The following is a 10,138-nucleotide window of genomic DNA, read 5'->3' on the forward strand; positions in this document are numbered from 1 at the left end:
ACTCGGGAAGTAGAGCCAGGTGGATCTCTGTGAGTTCGAGGCCAGCCTGGGCTACCAAGTGAGTCCCAGGAAAGGCACAAAGCTACACAGAGAAACCCTGTCTCGGAAAAAAAAAGTGAATTAATGAGTGAAAAGGAACATAGATATGAGCTAATATTCTAAGGGGGAAGAAGCAATTGGAGGCTGGAGAGATAGGTCAGTGATTAAGAAAATTACTGCTTTTGCAGGGGACCTGGGTTTGATTCCGAGCACCCAAATGGCAGCTCACAATCATCTGTAACTCCTCCAGTTCCTTGGAATTCCAACACCATCTTCTGGACTCTGTGAACACCAGGCACACACATGTGTTGCACATACATACATGGAGACAAACTTTCACACACATAAAATAAAAATAAATAAGGATAGATGAGTTGTCTCAGCAAGTAAAGGTACTTGACACCAAGCCTGATAACCTGAATTCAATCCCAGGAACTCTGTGATAGAGAAAAAGAACCCACTTCTACAAGTAGCCCTCTGACCTCCAAACTCATGCTATTGTGAGTATAAACATAAGTAAGTGTAAAAATAAATAAATGCTTTTTAAAAAAATAACAGCAGTTGTTAGTAGTGCTATATAATTGAAAATAATTTCCCACATTACTGGTGATGTGTTGTCGTCTTTTTCTAATAGTTTTTTGCCAGATCTGTGCACCCATCTGTCTCTGCTGCAGTCAGGGGCTCTGTTCCCAGAAGCCTCAGCCACTCTATCCTGTCTGTTCTCTCATGGGTTCTTTTAAAATCCTGGACAGCATTCCTGGCCCACTTATTTTTCTTGTTTTGTTTTGTTTTAGTTTTAGTTTTCATTTTTTGAAATAGAGTCTCACACTATGGCAGGCTGCCTAGGAACTCACTATATCACCCAGGCTGGCCTGAAACTCACAGTAATCCTCCTGCCTCAGCCTCCTAAGTGCTGAGATTATGGCACTGGCTTTGTTTAATTTGGACTCCATCCAGTTTCATCAACAGATGGACTCGGTCACATCTAGCCTGGGAAGCTCTGGAGAGACAGTTCCTATAGGAGCCCCTACCTTTTAAGTTGCTCCCAAGCCAAAGGGAGACAGACGTGTAAATGATACACAAAATCCCCAAGCATAGGTTTGGTTTTTGTAATGACACAAATCTAGACATATCTGATAAGAGGGAATCTTAATTGAGAAAATACCTCCACAAGGCTGGCCTGCAGGCAAATCTATAGGGCATTTTCTTGATTAATAATGATTGATATGGAAGGACCCTACCCACTGTGGGTAATGCCATCCCTGGGTAGGTGGTCCTGGATGGTATAAGAAAGCAAACTGAGCAAGCCATGAGGAGCAAGCCGGTAAGCAGCATTCCTTCATGGCCTCTACATCAGCTGCTGTCTCCAGGTTCCTGCCCTGAGTTCCTGTCCTGACTTCCCTCAGTGAAGGAGTGTGACCTGACAGCTATAAGAAGAAATAAACCCTTCCCTTCCCAAGTTGCTTTTGGTCATGGTGTATTATCACAGCAATCAAAACCCTAACTAATACACATGAGTTATATACATATGTACATGTACACACACACACACACACACACACACACACACACACACTCAGTCTTTCCTACCTAGGAACTCTAACCCTGTTTGTTTACACTTTCCTGCTTCAGCTCCATTCTCTCTAGCTTCTGGATTTGGCACCAGCAAATCCTTGAAATAAAAGCTTCCACTGGGGGCTGGAGAGATGGTTCCGTGGTTAAGAACTCTTGCTGCTCTTGTAGACAATCTGGGTTTGATTCCCAGCACCCATATCAGACATGTCACAACTGCCTACAACTTCAGTTCCAGGGTATCTGAGGCCCTCTGGCCTCCCAGAGCACCAGCATGTATGTGGTGTACATAAACAGACACACATACATACACACAAATAAAGAAATAAATGAATGAATGAATGAATGAATGAATGAATAGATAGATAGATAGATAGATAGATAAATAAATAAATAAATAAATAAATAAATAAATAAATAAATAAATAGATAGATAAATAAATAAATAAATAAATAAATAGACTAACAAACAAACCTTTTGTTAGAAAGGCTCCAGTGGAGTCTGCCTCACAAAGATGATCTCTCTGCCCTAGGTAGATTGAACGGACACTAGCTCAATGCTGTTAATGAAGTCATGGTTGTAATTTACTAAACCAGCATAATCCCTAATGGCAACCTGTAAACATTTGTCCATATACCTGCAGATGGGTGTAGCCCTCATCCTTCATCAAGGAAACGTCTCTTTGCAACAGATGGAAACCACTACAGAAACCACAACCAAGCAAAATGCAGAGTTATGAAGCTCACACCTAAGGCTCAGGGAACATTGGAGAGGGGGTGGAAAGATTGTAAGAACTAGCAGATCAGGGAGTTTGCTGTGAGATTGTGTGTCTCCTAGTAATATCAGAAGCCACACCCATAAAGTCTCGCCAATATGGCTACCCAAATGTGAGCCTAACAAGGACGACACCAATACACATGCAAAAACGGATGGAGAAAAGCCCACAAGGCCTCAACCCTACACAAAAAAACCACAGGCAACTGAGGAAAGCTGGGAATGGGAAAAGTGGCCTTCCCCAGAGAAGAACACACCAATTGGTTGGTTGCCCAGTGCCAAACAGTCAGCCCTGAAAACATACATAGAGATAGCATTCTACAGACTGAACAGGTTATATTTAGGAATATGTATGTATATGCATATCCTTAAATGCATACAATAACAATTAGTTAAAAAAGAGGCCGTGAATTTGAAAGAGAGTGAGGAGGGGTATATGGGAAGACTTGGAGGAAGAAATGTAATTAAAATATAATCTCAGAATTTTTTTTTAAATGCCCTGGATGGGCATGGGGAATCATTGTGGGAGCTCAGGCGGGGCTGACTATGGTGGTTTGAAAGAAAATGGCCCCCAAAGGGAGTGGCGCTATTAGGAGGTGTGGCTTTGTTAGAGTGGGTGTGGCCTTGTAGGAGGAAGTGCGTCACTGTGGGGGGTGGGCTTTGAGGTCTCTTTTGCTCAAGCTGTGCTCAGTGGGGTAAATGTATAGCTGTTTTCTGGGGATGGCAACATTCGTTTCTGGAGTCAGTGGGAGGCTTACAAGGCTTCTGAAATTCACAAGAAATTTACAAATCAAAGCCCTTCTTTGAGGTTTTTTTCAAAAAACTCTCTTTATTTACATTTTATTTATTCAGTGTGTGTGCAATTGCTGTGTGTGTGTGGAGGGGGGGCAGCTGGTATGAAATGGTTCACTCCTTCTACTCTATGGGTCCCAGGAATCAAATTCACATCATGAGATTTGGTGGCAAGCACTTTTACCTCACAAGGCATCTCACCAGCCTCCTCTGGGGTTCTGTCAGTGGTAAACAATTGCTGAAGGACAGGAGACACTTCTGTGTAGGGCTACCTGCACATTGTGTAGGGGACTCCACCGATGTAGCTTTGTGAGTTGTCACCCACGCTGGGGCAGGCTTTTGTGGTGATGCGGTAGCCTGAGTCACCTACGCCAAACTTGAAAACTTTAGAGCTGTAACAACGTGAAATATTAGCAAGTAGATGAAGAAACTATATCACTCGTACATCTCTACTGGGAATGTGGGATGGTACAGCAACTCTGGAAAAGAGTAAGACAGTGAGCCAAGCATGGTGGTACACCCTTTAATCCCAATGCTCAGGAGGCCGAGGCAGGAGGATCTCTGTGAGTTCGAGGCCAACTTGCTCTACAAAGTGAGTTACAGGCCAGCCAGGGCTGCATAGTGTGACCTTGTCTCAAAACAAAATAACAAACAAACAAAGAATATGTCAACACCTTGCAAAACTAAACATGAAAGCTTTATGCAATGCAGAAATTATGGTCTTGGGAAATGAACTGAAAGAAATGAAAAGCTTTTGTTCATACAAAGAACTGTACACGTATATCTGTAACAACCCCAAACTGGAATCCATCGAGCAAATGCTCTTCCAGAAGTGAATGGTAGGGGTTTGGGATTTAGCTCAGTGGTAGAGCACTTGCCTAGCAAGCACAAGGCCCTGGGTTCGGTCCTCAGCTCTGAAAATAAAAATAAAAAAAGAAAAGAAGTGAATAAAGACACTTATCACCAACCTGATAACCTGATGAGTTCAATCTCCAGAATCCACATGGAAGGAGGACAGGACTGAGTCCTACAAGCTGTCCTCTAACTTACACCCACCCACCCACCCACACACACACACACACACCACATGCGTGTAAACTTGAAAATATTTTATCTTTAAATTATGGATATGTGTATGTGTCTGCGTAGGGGTATGTGTACATGTGAGCACGGGTGCCAGAAGAGGCTAGAAAAGGGCGTCAGGTCCCCTGGAGGTAGACTTACAGGCAGTTGTGAGCCACCTGACATGGTGCTAGGAATTGAACCTGAGTCCTCTGCAAGAGCAATATATGCTCTTAACTGCTGAGGCATTTCTCCAGCCTATACATGCAAAATGTTTAGTTAATTTCTTCAAGGTGAATAATTAGGGCTGGGAATATGGCTTAGTGCTGTGCAAACACGCAGACCTGACTTTGAATCCTCAGCACACATGTAAAAGCCAGATGTGACGGGGTACATCTGTAACTCCAGTGCTAGGAAATGGAGATAGATGGATCCCGGGCCCTTCTGGACAGTCTATCCAGCTGCAACAAGTTCTGGGTTTGGTGAGAGACTCTGTCTCAGAATAAAAAAGGTGGAGGGGCTGGAGAGATGGCTCAATGGTTAACAGCCCTTGCTGCTTTTGCAGAGGACCAGAGTTCAGTTCCCAGCACTCACATTGGGTGGCTCACACCCGCTTGTAAAATCGAGCTCCAGGGAACCCAATGACCCCTTTTAATCTCTACAGGCACCACACATGTGCATATATTCTCCACACACATGTCCACCTAATTAAAAATAAAATAGATACCTTTTTGTTGGTTTTTGTTTTGAGACAGAGTCTCACTATGTAGCCTTGAGCGGCTGAGAACTTGCTGTGTAAACTGGGCTGTCCTTGAACTCACAGAGATCTGCCTGCCTCTGCCTCCCGAGTGCTGGGATTAAAGGCCACCACTCCAAGCTTAATAAAATAAATTTAAAAAAAAAGGTGGAAATGTGATTGAGGAAGACATCTGGACATCAACCTCTGGCCTCCACACACACCCACACAGGTAGGTGCATCCACATGGGCAAAAACAACATACACAAAGTGAATGGTTAAACAAACTGTGGTACAGCTGTGACTTGGTATACGACTCAGCAATAAAAAGTAATAAGCTACCAATAGAATGAGTCTCCAGAGACTAATGATTAAAAACAGTCCCTCTCTTAGCTGGGTGTGATGGTGCACGCCTTTAATCCCAGCAGTGGAGAGGCAGAGGCAGCTGTATCTCTGGGAGTTCGAAGCCAGCCTGGGCTAAAGAGCAAGAAGACAGCCAAGGCTACACAGAAAAACCCTGTCTCAGGGGAAAAAAATTCAAATTCTCTTCAAAAGTCCAAAATCTTTTTAGCTGGGGCTCCTATAAAATAAAGAAACAAGGGAATGGAGATATTGCTCAGCAGTTCGGGGCACTGGCTGCTCTTCCAAATGACCCGGGTTCAATTCCCAGCACCCACGTGGCAGTTTACAACTGTCTGTAACTTCAATTCTAGGGGACCTGACACCCTCACACAGACATACATGCTGGCAAAACACCAATGCACATAAAATAAAAATTAAATAAAAAAATAAACAAGTTACATAAACACTTTTTATTCCAAAAAGGAAGAACCAAGGCATAAAAACAATCACGCCAAAGCCAAAGCTTAATATAGCAGTGTAAATCCAAATCCTATAGCTCAAGGTCCAACATCTGGCTCTGGTAATGATCTCCTGGGCTCAAAGGGGCTCGAGTAATACCACTTCTCCCTCTACCTGGAGTAGATATGGATACTTTTTAGGCTGTCTCCACTACACACCTGAAGCTCTCCTTGACAGATATCCTACGGTCCTGGCATCTTCAATATCCTGGGGTCTCAAACTGAGGCTTCACCTCACCCATGGTCTCTCAGGGCCTCTCTGCAGGAACTGTGACCCAGACAGACAGTGCCAAAGCTCAGCTGTTCTCCATAAACACTTGAGTTTTGCATCTTTTGTGCCTTCAGCTAGTACCATACGGATGATGTTTACATTGACAAGTTTAGCCTGAGATGTAGTCCGGTCCCCTTGGACCACAGCTGTGTCGGCGGCGTCTGCTTTCTGACTCTGAGGAAACGCTTGCCTGTCGTCCCAGGAAGCACAGGAAGTTCCACCTCCAGGACACTGCTCTCTTCAACAATCACAGCTGCCGCTTCAGCACCAGTGTGAGCAACAAACACAACTTCTTAGACAAAATATCCCACAAACGGCCGGTGGCCCAGTCCCTGATGAAGTCCTTGCTCTCTTCTGAAACATTTGGTCCTTCTTATCTGTTTTACCCTCAGTCTTCAAAGCCCCAACAAGAATGGCCCATTAAGCTCTGCCTCCAGCATACAACAGCTTTTCCAGCCCATATTTCCAAATGCTTCCATGTTCCTTTCATAAAACCAGTCTAAGGCAATAAAAACTGACATGGTCAGGTCCATCACAGCAACACCTCACTTCCTCTGTACCAATTTCTATCCTAGTTTACTTTCTGTGGCTGTGATAAAATACCCTGACAGAAAGCAGCCTAGGGGAGGAAAGGCTTTATTTGGCTTACAATTCCAAGTTACAGTCCACTATGTGAGGGAAGTCAAATCAAGAACACAAAGCTTCATGCTCACAGTCAAGAACAGAGAGAAAACAAACACATGGATCCATGCTTGCTGCTTATGCTCAGGTGGCTTTCTTCACTGTTACACAGTTCAGGGTTCAGCCTGTGAAATGCTGCTGTCCACGGTGGACTGGATCCTGAATTGTAAAGGATGAATGGATGGATGGATGGACGGACGGACGGACCGATGGATGGATGGATGGATGGATGGATGGATGGATGGATGGATGGATGGACGGACCGATGGATGGATGGATGGATGGATGGATGGATGGATGGATGGATGGATGGACGGACGGATGGATTGACGGATGGATAGATGAGAGAGGCAGACAGACAGACAGACAGATAAATGCAGGACTAGCAAGATGGCTCAGCAGGTAAAGGTGTTTGCTAGGACCTGGAGAGACGGCTCAGTGGTTAAGAGCACTGGCTGCTCTTCCAGAGGACGAGGGTTTGATTCCCAGCACCCACATGATAGCTCACAACTGTCTGTAACCCTGTTCCAGGGCATCTGATACCCTCTTTTGGCCTCTGAGGGCACCAGCCATACAAGTGGTACACAGACATACAAGCAGGCAAAACACTCTTACACACAAAAATCATAAAAATAATTTTAAAAATTAAAAATGGGCCAAGAAAGCTGGACATGGTGGCACATGCCTGTCACCTCAGCACTCAGAAGGCAGAGGCAGGAGGATCAGTAGTTCAAGGCCAGCCCGGGCAGCGCAGCAGGTTTGAGGGAAGCCGGTGATACATGAGACCCTGTCTCAAACCAACAAACATGAAAATGGGCAAAGAACATGAAAAGACATTGCACTGAAGTTGTCGACAGCTGGCAAACGAACCCATGACAGCACAGTCACCATCACTGTAGAAAGATGCAAACAAGCTAAAACAACAGGGCACAGAGGGCCGGAGAGACGGCTCAGCAGTCTGTAACTTCAGCGCCTGGGAACTCGATGTCTTCCTCTGACCCCTGCGTGCACCAGGGCACATGTAAGCATACCAACACAGAGGCATACACACATGCACATAAATCTAAAGTCAAAAAATCTTTTTAAAGTAAAAGTGGAGCACGCCTTTAATCTCAGCACTCGGGAGGCACAGGCCGGCAGAGCTCTGTGAGTTCAAGGCCAGTCTGGTCTACATAGAGGAGTCCCAGGCCAGGCAGAGATACGTAGTGAGACACCATCTCAAAAAAAGAAAAAAAAAGGGTAAAAAGATGGAAGATTAAAATGACTAATTTTGGCTGCCACTTTGGCTGAATCTAGAATCAACTAAGAGAGAAGCCACACGTGGGAGAGATTTTCTTGATTATTTGTTTAATTTGTTAATTTTTATTTTAGGCATGTGAGTGTTTTGCCTGCATGTATATCTGTGTACCACTCGCATAACCAGTACCTGCAGAGAGCAGAAGAAGGTTTTGGATCCCCTGGAACTGGAATTACAGAAGTTTATTAGCCATCATGTGGTTGCTGGGAACCGAACCTGGATCCTCTGGAAGAGCAATCAGTGCTCTTAACCACTAAGCCGTCTCTCTATCCCTTGATCAAGTTACTTGGAATGGAAAGAGGTGCCCTCAGTGTGCATGGCACCTTTTGGTGGCAGCCAAATAAATGGAAGGCTGAGGGCAAAGCTTTGCTTTTGGATTGATTGCCCTCAATAGCAGTAGTGCGTCCATCTACCCTGTTACTGCGGTCACTATAGCCATGTTCCTTTGCTGCTGTCAAAACCAGTGGCTCTCCACAAATCCTCCACACTTTCAGCAGCAGGTTATGACAGACTTGTGGACAGAGCAGCTACTAGGTTCTCGGCGTTTCCTGCAGAAAGTCAGCCAATGTTGGACTGCCCAGGCCATATCACATAAGCCAATTTAATGAGTATCCTTTTAATATTCTACTGGTCCTGTTCCTCTACAGAACTCTGACTAATATAAAGAGCCTAAATCATGTTAACATTAATAAAGGGAAATGTGGAGTGGCTATGTTAACATCAAAATAAACATATGAGCAAATATTACCAGGATTAAAGAAAGTCATCTCAAAATAATCAAATGACCATTCATCCAGAAGATCAAGTAATCCTAAACATTTATGTACCCAGTAATGGAGTTCTAAATTATATGAAATGAAAACCATTACAATTGAAAGGAGAATAGACAAATCCACAGTAACATTAGAGAAAATTAATATTCCTCTTTCAACAATTAGTGTAACGACATTGATTTAGCAAGGATATAAAAGAATTAAACAGCACCATCAATGATAGGATAACATTGCCTCGTATAAAAACCTCATCCAGGCCTGAAGTGATAGTTCAGGAGTTAAGAACACTTGCTGTACAACCTCGTGAGGCAGAGTTCAGATCCCAGCACCATGTAACAAGGCAGGCATCCTAAACATGCCTGTGGTCCCAGCTCTGAAGGAAGACAAAGCAGGGGACTCACTGGAGCTTGCGTCTTTCCAGCCTAGTTGAGAAAACACAAGCCCCAGGTTCAGGGACATATGCTGCCTCAGAGAAACCGGGGGAGACGAATGGGGGAGGACACAAAACACCCTCTTTGGGCCTTTGTGTGTGCACATAGGCATACCTACCACAGAGACCCATGTGCATACGTTCACAGAGACACTCACAAATTAAACAAATGAATGAATAACCTTTTTTTAATTAAAAAGAAACTTCCATCCAACAATAAGGTACACATTCTTCTCAAGAGTATATGATAAATTCACCAAGATAGAGCATATGATGGATCAGAAAAATTTTACAAATTAAAAATGTTAGGGTACTTTGGGAGCCTTGGGGTGTGCCTAGACTGGGCTGCAGAAGGGAGAAGAGGTCTGGAGAAAGCTTCCATGCCAAGGGAGAATCTAAACTCAGTCAGTTCTGGGAACTGAACCAGGGCCTCCTGTGTGTTAGGCAAGTGCTCTACCATTGAGCTTCATGGCTAACCCTTTTGATTTGTGTTTTTAGTTCGGAGAGAGAGTCTCACGATGCAGCTCAGGTAAATCACCAAGTTGAGATCCTCCTGCCTCTGCCTCTAGAGTACTGACATTATGGACCTCGCTGTCTCTAAGCTCAGCCCTTAATTCCCTTCAATTGTGTGTGTGCATGGGTCCGTGTGTGTGTGTGTGTGTGTGTGTGTGTGTGTGTGTGTGTGTGTGTGCCTGGGTGTGTCTGCATGCAATGAGTGTAGGCATCCACAGAAGCTTAAGGAGTTGGCTCCCTGTCTTAGTTAGGGTTGTCATTGCTGTGATGAAATACCGTGACCAAACCCAACTTGGGGAGAAAACAGTATTTATTTGGCTTACACTTCCATATCATA

The sequence above is a fragment of the Peromyscus eremicus genome, chromosome X, assembly GCF_949786415.1.
Source record: "Peromyscus eremicus chromosome X, PerEre_H2_v1, whole genome shotgun sequence".
Classification (NCBI taxonomy): domain Eukaryota; kingdom Metazoa; phylum Chordata; class Mammalia; order Rodentia; family Cricetidae; genus Peromyscus; species Peromyscus eremicus.